The sequence below is a fragment of the Protomyctophum parallelum genome (assembly GCF_964188405.1).
Source record: "Protomyctophum parallelum genome assembly, chromosome: 2".
NCBI lineage: Eukaryota > Metazoa > Chordata > Actinopteri > Myctophiformes > Myctophidae > Protomyctophum > Protomyctophum parallelum.
The window spans coordinates 52,171,606-52,184,712 of NC_139699.1; positions in this window are offsets into that span (position 1 = coordinate 52,171,606).

A 13,107-nucleotide genomic window follows, 5' to 3' on the forward strand; every position below is an offset into this window, starting at 1 on the left:
TTGAGATAATTACAATTATGTTGCATAATCATAATCGTTTTACATGTTGACAACATTTCATATATTTTCTTTTGTCACTTTTTATTAATTTTTGAACAAAATCCAAAGAAAACAATAGCAAAAGAAAGAAACACACATACAGTACAAACACACATGAAAAATACAAAATGAAATAAAATAAAATTGACATTGCGTATCAAAGCTTACATGTTACAATTATTCCTATAGGCATTTACTGTTGTTCCTCATTCCCCCATACCTTTATTATTTCTGTTCAGTCTTAAATGTTGTCCATTTGGACCATTTGTCCTCCCATTTATTCTTCCTGCCGTCTCAGACAGTGTGTCAGTTTCTCCATGAGATGTCAAAATGTAATATATTTTCAAATATAAAATAAACAGCGAAAATAGCAGATTTACAAGTCCATAGGCCTACAACGCTCCCACCGCTTGTAGGCTTGTGGCTATTTCCACTACATACAGTATGTTTGAATAAATTAAAAAGTTATTAAATGTGTTAGTAATTTCTTTGTGTATTTCAGTTATTTGTCATATCTGGGAGGACACTTAAATGCCACACAGTATTGTGTAATGTTCAATGCCCAAAACACAATTAAATTGATAATTGCAATTATTTGTATGATAATTAAATGTCAAGCAAAAAAATAATTTTATGTCATGATGGTGACAGCCCTAGCCAATACAGCTCTCCCACCACGGCAGACCAAAAACATATTTGAATTTATATTGAGTAAAGAAAATATTATAGCTTTTATAAGCTATATCTGCTACTATGTTTGTATAGAAGCAGTCCTTATTTCTACCTCTTTATGTGACTCATGTGTAAATAAAAATAATCACACCCATGTGAACTGAGTGGTGCAACCCCCCTCTCTCTCTGTATGGGCTGTCAAGGCCAGAAAGTAGTTTTTGCCATTCAGTAGCCAGTAGGCTTTGTCACATGCTTTGAAGCATGCATGACTGAGCATTTTTCTCTTACCATTCCACTCGGCCTGCATTCACTGGTGTGCACGGTCGGGGAAGTAACTTTTAAACAAGTGTCCTTTAAGGCACTTTATTGTTTCACCATAGGTATGGTATACTAAAGCAGACAACAACGTACAAGTTTCTGCGTTTTTTATCTTTACTCGTCTGGTTACATTTGGTATTGGTAATGTGAAAAAAGGCTTAGTTACACTTACACTTTTTGTTCACAGCACACACCTGACAAAAGACCATTAATATTAAATATTGACGTTGATAGTAAAATAGAATCGTTTAAATGTGATGCCTATGTAATGTGATTTTGTTATAGTTCAAAGTCATGTCACGAGATTTAGTTGGCCCTTGGGTGTTTAGATATTTTCTAATATGGCCCGCTTTGAAAACGGTTTGGACACCCCTGAGCTATGGCATTATTATGTTAATATAGGAAAGGGTGAAGGTGAACTAACATGCCAGAAGTTACACCTCTGTAGCCTAATACAAGAGTATGACAACATTCAAAGAGGGTTTCTTCACTCATACAGATACATGAAGTCTGTGTCAACAATACCAGTGACAATGTGGCAATAATAACTGGCACTATCAAAGAGTAGCGCACATTCAACATCTTGAAGGCAGGTGCTGCAGCTCGAAGTGAACTTAGACAACAATTTACATATTTACAATTTACCTAATTTTTGTCAACTCTGGCTTACTCCAAGCAATGGAGTGCCTGCGCGGCAACGTGCTTTGGGCTCCGTTGCCACGGTTACGTTATACCTGCGGGCGATAAGATCTGCAACAGTGTCTGAGTTACTGCACATGTGCGGCCACAATAGTTATATCGTCATGGTTACGGTCCTTGCAGGCTCAACCTATGGTATTGGAATCCGTAGCCGCAGGGTAGCCAGCACAGGCATACCTGGCTCACAGCTACAAAATTATAAAGGACTTTGTCACTTTGATTGGCACACATACAGCATTTTAGGAGGCTCATATGCACACCTATAGTTGATCATGATCTATATCGAATGTATGCTTCTTTTTTTTTTTTTTTAAGATATTTTTTGCGGCTTACGCCTTTTATTGATTTTTTAAGGGACAGATAGTAGGCTGACAGGAAACGGGAGAGAGATGGGGGGATGACATGCGGTAAAGGCCGTGTCGGGTCCGGGAGTCGAACCCGCGGCACACCGCGACTGGATCACCAGTCCGGTGCCCAGACCGTTACGCTACGGCCTGGGCCGAATGTATGCTTCTTGATGATATAAACGTGGCAGTTAGATATTTTTGCCATAACAGTTTATTGCTATTTGCCAGAGAGTGAGTATGTTGGCCAAAAAACCCTGGACTCGGCAAGGTACCTGACCTCTATGACATGCAAAAACAACTCTTTACATTTACATTTCTTGAGGCAGACTGGAGCTGGGAAGAGACATTTACTGCAGGTGCAAGCTGGCTGCACTCTACCAAAACATGTTCTACATGAGAGAAGAAATAAGTGGCTACTACTAGGAGAGCACGATGCTGCCATCTGATATGAAGCCATATGATGACACAAAGTCTAAATATATATGGTAAAAGAAAAAACAAACAAATAGAAGAACCAAAATTACACATAGCCTACTGTACATTAATACTTCAACACCACTTCACAGTGCGCACCCTCACAAAACCATCAGCATCATACATTTTGGTTTCCCTCCTCATGTCTGTACTTCTTAAAAATGCTTTTCTTATATTGATGTTTAAACTGTGGCAATTGCTTTGTTTCATCTCTTCCGGAAGTTCATTCCATTAAGTAACCCAGCAGACTGAAATGCACATAGTGCGGACAAAAGGCTGTTGTTGTAAATCTTCCTTCCTTCTTAGGTCATACCTTCAGGACGGGAACCACTTTTGAGGTTCTTGTTGCAATGATGAAATGCCTGGAAAAACTGATTCTGAACATCATTCTGCCAGCTGTCAGGTCACAGCTGGACCCTTTCCAGTTTGCCTATCGGGCCAAGAGGGGGACAGAGGATGCTGTGGCATGCCTCCTTCACTCCCTTCTCCAACACCTGGATTCATCCTCGGACAATTTTGCCACTATTATTTTTGTTGACTTTAGTTCTGCCTTTAACACGATCCAACGCCATCATATGATCAAGAAACTGCATCAGCTCAACATCCCCCCACTTCTCATACACTGGACTCACAGCTTCCTGAGCAATAGACCACAAACAGTTAAAGTAGGTACATCATTTTCATCAACTGCCATCACCAACACAGGGGCCCCTCAAGGCTGTGTCCTCAGCCCCTTCCTCTACACTCTGTACACAAATGACTGTATTAGCCCCTCACCCACTAACATCACATACTTTAAATACTCTGATGACACTGCCATTCTCGGACTGCTCCATGACAATAACTCTATTACGGTCTATCAGAATACCATTTCTCATTTCACACAGTGGTGTACTGACAACTATCTAGAGTTGAATGTGGTCAAAACAAAAGAACTGGTCTTTGAAACAACAACCCACACTGGACTTAACCCACTCCTCATTAATGGTAAAACAATAGAACAGGTAGACAGCTTCACATATCTTGGACTCACACTGGACAATAGACTTAGGTTTGATCAACACATTACATCAATCCAGTCACGCTTTCAGCAAAGACTCCATGTAATCCGTAAATTAAGATCACTATCTGTTGCTCCTCATCTTTTGCTATTACTGTACAAAAGCATTATTCAACCCGTTCTGTTGTACTGTTCTGCATGTTTCTACACCATACTGTCCATGCCTAACAGGAACAAACTTTTCAGTATCACCCGTATTGCTTCCAAAATCATCGGACTTCCTACACCCACACTTTCTGATATGAACAATAACGCCATCACACGACTAGCACTCTCGATATCAAATGACACTGATCATCCTCTGTATCGTTTCTTTAACCTCATGCCATCTGGACAAAGATACAGGACCTTGCCCTGGAAAAAGGTCCGTTTTAGTAGGAGTTTTGTCCCCTCAGCCATCGCGGCATTAAACAAACTGCCCCGCCGATAGGATGATTCTGTACACAGTGGGGAACTCATGTTTTGTTTTTTGTTTTTTGTTTTGTCTTGGTGCTATGTGCTCTGTGTTGTTTTTGATGTGGGTGTTGAACTGTTGAACAGATTGTGAAGACAAATATCCTTCGGGACAATAAAGATTATTATTATTATTATGTACAGTATATAGCTGCATAACATTTTGGAAATTTGGGATTAGAATCGTCCCCAGTCCTAAATGGCTTAAATGAACATGTTTGTTTTGATATTTCACTCTTATTCTTATTATTTTAAAAGAAGATGCAATTTGTGGTAAGCTTGTATAAGATCCATAAAAGACCCACTTTTGTATACCTTGTATAAACATGTTATGTGACAATAAACTGAAGCTTTTTTATTTATTTAACCTTTATTTAACCAGTAAAAACACATTGAGACTGCGTCTCTTTTACAAGTGGGAACTGGCCAAGAGGCAGAAATAAAATTGCACTTCAATACTACATCATAAATGTCACATTTTGGAACAGCAAATAAAACATCCATAAAACACCTCAAAGTACCTATGAAATAAATACAACAAATCACCAAAGTCCTAATCTTTTAGTAGCCGGGCAAACTACACAATATACAAAATATAAACCGAAATACAGTAATAAATATATAGGCATGAACATAGGCTAGTACATATCCAAACATGTGCAGGTGTTGGACTGTACATCTAAGCTGATACTGAATACTGATGTTTACCGGTAGCACACACATCTACAACACCAGACATCACAAGGTCTCCATCTAAAACATGAATGCAAGTTAACTATGTAATTGTGTGTTTCCGGTCAGTTTGTGTGTTGGTCGAGCACGTGACATCACGTGCCATCATCAGGGATGGAGATCCCTGATGTCATCAATATTAAGCACAGATCCCTGATGTCATCAATATTAAGCACATATATGGAGATCCCTGATGTCAACAATATTCGCCAGCAACTCTACATCTGACCTCAAACCTCAAACAATTACATCTCCATATGGAGCTGACCTGTTCTGACATTCCATATGTTGATCCGTCCTGATCCATCCTTACCCCCTATATGCCAAAGCACCAGCGCTTGCCCAGCAGTCTGCTGTCACCCAGGCACATATGTTTATCTGACCCCCCATTCCAAGTGCCAGCGCTCGCTCAGCAATCTGCTGTCACCCAGGCGGATGCGTGCATGTGACCTCGCTTCTCGCCCTCAGGCGTCTTACTGGTAGAAATATGTCATGTCGTTTGCTTTTGATTACGGTTAACACACTGCACACTGTTTAAAATGTTTATTTTATACTGTAGGCCTATCTATACTTAAAATCACACCCGTGTGAACCGAGTGGTGCAACTCCCCTCTCCCCCCTCCTTTCTCTCTCTCTCTCTCTCTCTCTCTCTCTCTCTCTCAACAGTGCAGCACTGTGTCTCTCTCTCTCTCTCTCTCTCTCTGTTTCTGGCGCCCCTACTGGCCCCTACTGGCCCTACTGGTGCTCATTAACCAACACATAGGTAGGTTAACCAACACGGGTCACAGACATTGCTGTTCTTTGGAGTGGTTGCACCACTCAAAAACTGAAATTGTATTTATGGTTGTTGAGTTGTTAAGGTTATATTTACACAAAAGTGAACCCGGACCTGTTGAGTACACCAACAATTTATGTTAGAAATGTTTAGTATATGGGTCCCCAGCATGTAGAAACTGCCGGATGCTAACTTGCATATGTTGAGCAATTTTCATAATTGGCATAATATGTGACCATACCATTAACAACCTATAGAAGGCAAAATATTCAAAATGTCATTATGCTTTATCTAGCATGTGATGTGTCAAACTAGGGGGTTTTCATGATGCTGAATCCATTCCAAGCATTAGTTTTGCAAAAAACACTCATTGGGCTTAAAACGGCCATGTCCACTCCAAAATGTGCTGACATCATCAATTTGTGATGGCATTGGCCACTTTTAGCCCAATTAGTTTTTGTAAAACTAATGCTTGGAATAGATTCAGCATCATGAAAACCCCCTAGTTTGACATGTCACATGCTACATAAAGCATGATAAAAAAATATATACATTTTTGCCTTGCCGACTACGGATAAGCGGTTGAAGATGGATGGATGGATATGCAAGTTAGCATCCGGCAGTTTCTACATGCTGGGGATCCATACTAAACATTTCTAACATAAAACCTTGGTGTACTCAACATGTCCGGGTTCACAATGGGGCTCTATGGGCTGGCTACTAGACTAATACCTGAGGGAATTCCTTAATTGGCCATCTCTTCTGAGGCCCATGCAGTGACTGTTCCTACAGGCTATTATAGTAGGCCAACAGTCATTGTCAGCCACGCTCAAAACGCACCGTGAGATATTTTTTGTGGGACACTGGTGTGCAACTAAGTTTAAAATCTGGCTTTAAGATCCGTGGTGTTCTGTCTTCAATATAAGCCTAATATCCTATGTTGTTTGGTCCTTGAGGATTGAAAAAAAAAAGGTGAGAAAGACTTTTTTTATTTGGTTTCCAGTTCGTATGTTTGAAAATAAGCATTCGTTCAAAAACAATATCGTTCAGAAGTTCGAACACAACTAAAACCTAGCCAACACTGGGTGCATGAGTGCAGCCATTTCTTCATTTCCATTTAACAAGAAAAGCCCTAGGGGGGCGGGGGTGTTGTTGAAATAGAATGTGCCGCGTTTTGTTTTGTACATCATGTGATCTTCATGTGGTTTTTAGTTTTATATAACTGTCTCTTTCATATACGATACCTTTCAGATCTGAGTAGATTACACTGTTCTTTATGCACGTGTTGGTGAATAGAAGATCATGTTTCTGTGCGTATAGGCTATACTCATTGGAGCCGACAACATTCAGCAACATAGGCGAGACTGTCTAAAATAAATGCATACAATTGTGTTCTCTACAATTCAGTTTACTTTAAAACTTCTAAAGACATTGAATGAAATGGTTCACAATGGTCTCGCCATTCATGGTAAACTGCAGATCACGTGAAAGCAGTTAAATAAATGAAATTAATAACTTCAAATGTTATGAAACTGATAAGGTAAAAATATCCATAGATGCATGTGGGTTTTTTAAATAAGCCTGCATACAAAAAATACATCATCAGTTTACATTAAGGCTTAGATTTTATACAATGAAATGTGAAAATTAAGCCTATTAAACAGCTAAAAGTCTTACCCTAGGAGGATGAACAGAGCAGCAGCCAATGCAACAGAATGAGTCTTGGAGACTTGTCGAAACATATCAATATGTTTTATAATCTGATAAATATCTGCCTGCAGGTAGCCTATATTGAAGTGTATACAGTTTAGTTACCACACATCAAATATTCTCTGTAGAGTAGACCAAATTAAAGACTATAAATGAACACGACCAAATCAAGCAACCAGGTCTTAGTTATAGCGCTATAGGCTACCGCAGGGAGGAGTTGGAAATAATCGGAGGAGACGTTAGGAGAGGAGGTTACCTGGTCCTGGTGTCTCATCGACACTGATCGGGGAGGAGGAGCAAACGTGTGTGTGTGCGTGCGTGTGCGCGTGCGTGTGTATATGTACACGTGCGCGCGTGTGCCGTGTGTTTTGAGTCGGGGGAAGGGGGATAGAATAGGAATGAGAGGCAACAGCAACAATTAGGAAGTGTCCAAACCTGTAAGCCTAGAAGAAAACTAACCAAAATGACAGACAAATTATATGGGTTATCTCGGATTATAGGCCTACCAGCCATGACCACAATGTGTGTGTGTGTCAGGGCCGGCTGTAGCCTGGACCACTATAGGGTGGGCAGGACGAATATATGGGGGTGCATCCCGCACACACCGCATAGCGTAATAATCCCCCGAAATGTATAGAAAACTATGCTATCATCTCAGATTATCTATCTGTCTATCTTCTCCTTCTTTGACCAATAGTAACCCAATTTCCATCCGCACCCTGTTGGCAGTGGCGTGCACATGCAGACATTGGGAGGGGCAGGTGCTCAAGTGAAGAAAAAAAAGGGCACCTTGTGGAGCGCGTGGAACCACCGCTTGCCTTAATAGTGTGTGAGATTTATAGATTTTGGGGCATAAATAATATATTGGAAGCTTTTAATCCAGAATTGATCAATGTCACCATGGGCCACATACTGTACACTGTACAAAACAAAAATCAAATGATCAAAAAACAAACATTCAAAAGGGCACATTGCTGTCCAGGGGGCAAAAGGGCAGGTGCTCTAGCACCACCCAGTGTCTTATGTGCACGCCACTTCCTGTCAGTTAACAGCACTTATGGTAAACAGTGTTCAGATGGGTTCAATTTCTAAAAAAAACTGGGAGGCCCCTGCTACTGAAATAAACACACTATGGCAATGATTACCGGTGCATAAAGTTAATGCGAGGCCAAAACAAATATTAGTTAATTTTTATTGACTGTCTTACGTCAAACGGTGAATCTCAGCGGTCAAAGGGCTTTTATTGCAGCATCCCTAAAAGATGATCGTCCGTGTCAACTTCATTCCATTCACTGCAATAGAGCACCGAAGTCCTGAAGTAACTCGCTCATCCCAACGATTCCCCTGGTTCGCGGAAGTAATTTCTCTATGGAGAATAACATGGGGTGATCTTAATATCGTCTACTATAAGCGTTGTGGTCCAACAATAAACAAGCTGTCTCGGCGTTATTGTCAGGGAGGTGTCTCTGTATCGTTTGCAACAGTCAGTCACTCATTATGATACAGTCTGCTTCTAGCGAAAATCTAACTAATTCAGCAGCAGTAACATTAGCGTTTTCTCTCAGTCAGTTGATTCTTCATATCCATATGAGTGAAGCAGCCGGGATGACATGTTTATTTTTCAAACACAGTTGTTATATGAGGCGATCTAAAATCGCCTCAATGGGGATTTCAATGCAACTAGACAAATACATGAACCTGGGGACTGACGCCCTCTACTGAAAGTGACGTCAGACTTCGGTGGGTGAAAGCCCAAGACAAATTTCCCTTGTGGACAATAAAGTTTACCTTGACCTTGACCTTGCTCTATAAAAGTATTGCTTCACTGCCGTCCTTTGACCAAGCCTTTATTATATTTTATGGCATGGCAAAGATCATTAAAAAAATCACACCTGTGTGAACTGAGTGGTGCAACTCCCCCCCCCCCTCTCTCTCTCTCTCTCTCTCTCTCTCACACGGACACATAGGTGAACACACGGACACATAGGTGAACACATAGGTGAACACACGGACACATAGGTGAACACATAGGTGAACACACGGACACATAGGTGAACACATAGGTGAACACACGGACACATAGGTGAACACATAGGTGAACACACGGACACATAGGTGAACACACGGACATGGACATTGCTGTTCCTTGGAGTGGTTGCACCACTCAAAAAAGAAGGACCAATGCGTTTCAGCTATAAGCCTTCGCTAGAGTCCCATGCCATGCCATAAAATATAATAAAGGCTTTATTACTTCACTGGAACAGAGTGCCTTGGATCCTCTTCTTTATCTTAATGATTATACCTCGCCAACGAGCACCTGTATTCAGTTCAACAAACAAAGGACCACGGCAGCGCTTCCTTCCTCTATTCAACTTAAAATATAGAATATGCAATGTGAATGGTAATATTGTATATCATATCGATATCGCAATATTTGGCATAAATACAGAGATATGACATTTTGTCCATATCGTGAAGCCCATGACCAGTACAACATGATGGGAAATGTTCACCACACAAAAAACCTTAAAATAAATTGCAACAATGCCTTAATACATTTCAACTGAAGAAGTATGGCTGTATGCAAACTTTACAGAGATGAATGAATATGCGAATACGTTTAAAAATACATATTAATTGAGGGGGTCTGTTATGATTGTATATCTCGGTTTCCATATTGAGGGTTAAGTTTAAGTTTATTTGAAAACATCATTGAATAAGTTTCTTACAATTTAAGACAAGGAATGCTCTATAAAACATTACTCAAGACACTCACATGGGTAACACAAAAGTAAACAAACTATAAGTAAACAAAGGATAAACAAATGTTCTGTTCTGACAAAATGAATATGAAGGACCCCAATGGCAATAAGCCAATATAGGCTTTCTTGGGTTTTAAATCCTCTTAGCAGACCTTGTATTGAATTGTACTTTCCTGTGCTTTTTCTGCAAACTGTTAAGTATTCAATCAATCAAAAAACTCTTATCTAAGCATAAAAATCACACCCGTGTGAAGTGAGGGGCGCTAATATATTAAAGTCCAAATAAAATAGTCCTTGCACCTGTGAAGCACCGGATCAGCCGTTTTAGGCTTGAGGCGCGTTGGTAGACTCCCTTTGTACAAGTCCAACTCATGTTGATTAGGTGATGTAATGGTGATGTAAAACAAACAGTGACAAAACAAACATTAAATTATCTTTATGTGTATGTTAGGAACAAGATGACGTAAATTTTCCCTTCATTGTCAAAGGCGTTTTTAAAACAAACATTGAACTAAAAACGGGTGCAGTACTTATAGTTTAGACTATAGTCATTAGTCTAACCTTAACCTTCTCCAAACCCTTAACGCAATTATCACCAACCTTAATCCGGTCGTTTTAACGCACCCCTCACCAACAGGGCCGGTTCTAAAGGGGGGCAAGGGGGGGTCCATTTCCTCCTCTGCTCGATCGCTCTTGAAAGAGGATAACACTTCCGCCGGCACATTGAGTTGTAAACGTAAACCCGATCGGCAAGGATGATGGATATATCCCATTGGAAGTTAAACAGGACAACATGACATCAGCGTTCGAAGCACTGCTTTGCAAACTCGTCTGTGATTATCAGACCTGGACTGACGTTATGTCCAGTGGGCAATGGGCCACCCAAAGAATGGGCCGCCCCCATTGCTTTAATATGTTTTTGGGCCAAATGTTAGCCCTTTGACCCAGTCCAGCCCTGCTTTTCAGACGAGAACTCAGCGGAATTAGAGCAGAGAGAGAGTGTGTGTGTCTCCTAATCCTATGCTTCCATTTGGTGACAATTTGACCGTTTACAGACGCGACCAACAAACCGTGTATTCCGTTGCTGATGATCATCCACTAGCGGCTTCCTTTGACAATGAATGGTAGACTGTAATATGCCCGTATGATTAATTGATTACAGCACTAGCAGACGCAAAACTTCGTCGTGGTGTGAGCTTGTAGATCGGCTTCGATTGATGATATAGTGTAAAACTCATTAAGTTATAACTACATCTCAACTCATAACTAAAAATAAAGTGGCACGTGACACAGTACAGTTTATACAATCTATACATTTTTAACTCATCGCATCCATGTAATAAAATACACCAACTGCCATCTAGTGGGCGAGTAGATGCTTGCACATTAAAAATTATAATAGACCGACGTAAACGACACAAGAAACGCAAGGAGTCTGTCTAAAATAACCTTGCGTTTTTTGTGTTTGATTGATTGATTGATTGAAATATTTATTAACAGTTTGTAGAATTTACAGTACATTTTAAGCACAAACTCAATACAAAGACTGTCAACTGTGAGTGGACGACCCAATTAAGCATTACACTTGTTTACAACAGGGTCCACATTGTTCAATTCATCAAAGTGTCCGTTTGACTCCCCCACGCAAGGAACAAAACGGACTATGTAGAGGCCTTAACTCAAGTTAACTGTGTTGCTGTTTGACAGATTAATATATACTGCATAAACAATATAAAAGCATAATTATCAAAAGGACACAGTACTTTCATAATCTGCAATAAAAGCCCATTGACTGCTGATACTGGTATTCACCGTTTGATGTGGACAGTCAATAAAAATGAACAATTACTTGATTACAGTATTCCATAATAAATTTATTTTGGCCTCGCATTAACTTTATGCACCTCACTGAGGCACTGGACAGACTCACAATTCAATTCATACACAAGTATATTCTTTCCTTTTTCTTCTTTTTTCTCCATAAATTTATGATTCCTTACTTTAAATCAATGCTAAATATCTCTGTATTCCAATATTCCAGTAATCATTGCCATAGTGTGTTTATTTCAGTAGCAGGGGCCTCCCAGTCTCTCCACCTCCACCAGGGCTGGTTCTAAGGGGACAGGGGTGTACTGTGCAGACCCCACCCAAATGTGCGTGACGGTGTGTCCTGCCCAGTGCCAACCCAATCAAAAGTTATGGAGAATATTTATTTGTAACCAATATAAAACATACCACAAAATATCAGTACCATTTATTAGTTCTGATTGGGTGGGCAGAAGTTTTAGAGAAATTGAACCCATCTGAACACTGTTTGCCATGTGCTGTTAACCGACAGGAAGTGGCGTGCACATAAGACACTAGGTGGTGCTAGAGCACCTGCCCTTTTGCCCTCTGGACAGCAATGTGCCCTTTTGAATGTTTGTTTTTTGTAAAATTTATTTTTGTTTTGTATAGTATACAGTATGTGGCCCGTGGTGACATTGATCAATTCTGGATTAAAAACTTCCATATATTATTTATGCCCCAAAATCTATCAATCTCACACACTATTAAGGCACTACAAGGTGCCCTTTTCTTTCTTCACTTGAGCACCTAGCTGCCCCTCTAAATGTCTGTGCCACGCCACTGCCAACAGGGTGTGGATGGAAATTGGGTTACTGTTGGTCAAAGAAGGAGAAGATAGATAGATAATCTGAGATGATAGCATAGTTTTCTATGCATTTCAGGGGATTATTACGCTATGCGGTGCGTGCGGGATGCCCCGCCATATATTCGTCCTGCCCACCCTAGTGGGCCAGGCTACAGCCGGCCCTGCTCACCAACCTTAATCCGGTCTTTTTAACGCACCCCACCAACCTTAATCCGGTCGTTTTAACGCACCCCTCACCAACCTTATGTCTAACCCATGACTCGTCTAAACTAAGTATGCCTCAGTCCCCAAAAATTTAACTCTCTTCATTGTCAATGGCGTTTTTAAAACAAACATTTAACTAAAAACAAACATTAAACCATTATATAAGAGCCCCTCAAAAAAACAACAATTTGAGATTTTTGGGATGCATT